This window comes from Salvelinus namaycush, unplaced genomic scaffold, assembly GCF_016432855.1.
Source record: "Salvelinus namaycush isolate Seneca unplaced genomic scaffold, SaNama_1.0 Scaffold2670, whole genome shotgun sequence".
Taxonomy (NCBI): Eukaryota; Metazoa; Chordata; class Actinopteri; order Salmoniformes; family Salmonidae; genus Salvelinus; species Salvelinus namaycush.
The window spans coordinates 1-2,695 of record NW_024059531.1 but is presented as its reverse complement, the minus strand read 5'-3'; positions in this window follow the sequence as shown (position 1 = coordinate 2,695).

Sequence of the window (2,695 nt, the reverse complement as noted above, 5' to 3'; positions counted from 1 at the left end):
CTGCAACACACAGGGTATATCCAGTATCTCATACAGTAGCAGGATCTCTGTCTGGTGGTCTGGATGAAGCCAATTACCTTTTAAAGACCTGAGACGAGCGAAGAACACCGAGCGAGACAGACAGACAGACAGACCCAGAGCTAACCAATTAAACCTGCCTACACTATCACTCTGAATAACACACACACACACAGGCACACACACTAACACACACACAAGTGATAATGCAATCCCTCTTGAGGGGAATGACTAGTGTTTATCTGAATAATATTTCAGGATTCTGTGTCCAGCATGAAGGAAGGTAGAGGTAGTTTCGGGAGCCATTGCTAACTAGCGTTAGCGCTATGCATATCTGCTAGATACCCATAGACCTCCAGCAATTAGTTAGTGCAACTTCCTGTAACTTCCATCATACTGGACACAGAGACATAAATGTGGTATCCACGAGTTCATCTGACTCTGGGTCAGTAGATAAAGAGCCTCATCTGACTCTGGGTCAGTAGATAAAGGGCTTCATCTGACTCTGGGTCAGTAGATAAAGGACCTCATCTGACTCTGGGTCAGTAGATAAAGGGCCTCATCTGACTCTGGGTCAGTAGATAAAGGGCCTCATCTGACTCTGGATCAGTAGATAAAGGACCTCATCTGACTCTGGGTCAGTAGATAAAGGACCTCATCTGACTCTGGGTCAGTAGATAAAGGGCCTCATCTGACTCTGGGTCAGTAGATAAAGGGCCTCATCTGACTCTGGGTCAGTAGATAAAGGGCCTCATCTGACTCTGGGTCAGTAGATAAAGGGCCTCATCTGACTCTGGGTCAGTAGATACAGGGCCTCATCTGACTCTGGATCAGTAGATAAAGGACCTCATCTGACTCTGGGTCAGTAGATAAAGGGCCTCATCTGACTCTGGGTCAGTAGATACAGGGCTCATCTGACTCTGGATCAGTAGATAAAGGACCTCATCTGACTCTGGGTCAGTAGATAAAGGACCTCATCTGACTCTGGGTCAGTAGATAAAGGGCCTCATCTGACTCTGGGTCAGTAGATAAAGGGCCTCATCTGACTCTGGGTCAGTAGATACAGGGCCTCATCTGACTCTGGATCAGTAGATAAAGGACCTCATCTGACTCTGGGTCAGTAGATAAAGGGCCTCATCTGACTCTGGGTCAGTAGATACAGGGCTCATCTGACTCTGGATCAGTAGATAAAGGACCTCATCTGACTCTGGGTCAGTAGATAAAGGACCTCATCTGACTCTGGGTCAGTAGATAAAGGGCCTCATCTGACTATGGGTCAGTAGATAAAGGGCCTCATCTGACTCTGGGTCAGTAGATAAAGGGCCTCATCTGACTCTGGGTCAGTAGATAAAGGGCCTCATCTGACTCTGGGTCAGTAGATAAAGGGCCTCATCTGACTCTGGGTCAGTAGATAAAGGGCCTCATCTGACTCTGGGTCAGTAGATAAAGGGCCTCATCTGACTCTGGGTCAGTAGATAAAGGGCCTCATCTGACTCTGGGTCAGTAGATAAAGGGCCTCATCTGACTCTGGGTCAGTAGATAAAGGGCCTCATCTGACTCTGGGTCAGTAGATAAAGGGCCTCATCTGACTCTGGGTCAGTAGATAAAGGGCCTCATCTGACTCTGGGTCAGTAGATAAAGGGCCTCATCTGACTCTGGGTCAGTAGATAAAGGGCCTCATCTGACTCTGGGTCAGTAGATAAAGGGGCCTCATCTGACTCTGGGTCAGTAGATAAAGGGCCTCATCTGACTCTGGGTCAGTAGATAAAGGGCCTCATCTGACTCTGGGTCAGTAGATAAAGGGCCTCATCTGACTCTGGGTCAGTAGATAAAGAGCCTCATCTGACTCTGGGTCAGTAGATAAAGGGCCTCATCTGACTCTGGGTCAGTAGATAAAGAGCCTCATCTGACTCTGGGTCAGTAGATAAAGAGCTTCATCTGACTCTGGGTCAGTAGATAAAGAGCCTCATCTGACTCTGGGTCAGTAGATAAAGGGCCTCATCTGACTCTGGGTCAGTAGATAAAGGGCCTCATCTGACTCTGGGTCAGTAGATAAAGGGCCTCATCTGACTCTGGGTCAGTAGATAAAGGGCCTCATCTGACTCTGGGTCAGTAGATAAAGGGCCTCATCTGACTCTGGGTCAGTAGATAAAGGGCCTCATCTGACTCTGGGTCAGTAGATAAAGGGCCTCATCTGACTCTGGGTCAGTAGATAAAGGGCCTCATCTGACTCTGGGTCAGTAGATAAAGGGCCTCATCTGACTCTGGGTCAGTAGATAAAGGGCCTCATCTGACTCTGGGTCAGTAGATAAAGGGCCTCATCTGACTCTGGGTCAGTAGATAAAGGGCCTCATCTGACTCTGGGTCAGTAGATAAAGGGCCTCATCTGACTCTGGGTCAGTAGATAAAGGGCCTCATCTGACTCTGGGTCAGTAGATAAAGGGCCTCATCTGACTCTGGGTCAGTAGATAAAGGGCCTCATCTGACTCTGGGTCAGTAAGGGCCTCATCTGACTCTGGTCAGTAGATAAAGGGCCTCATCTGACTCTGGGTCAGTAGATAAAGGGCCCTCATCTGACTCTGGGTCAGTAGATAAGGGCCTCATCTGACTCTGGGTCAGTAGATAAGGGCCTCATCTGACTCTGGGTCAGTAGATAAAGGGCCTCATCTGACTCTGG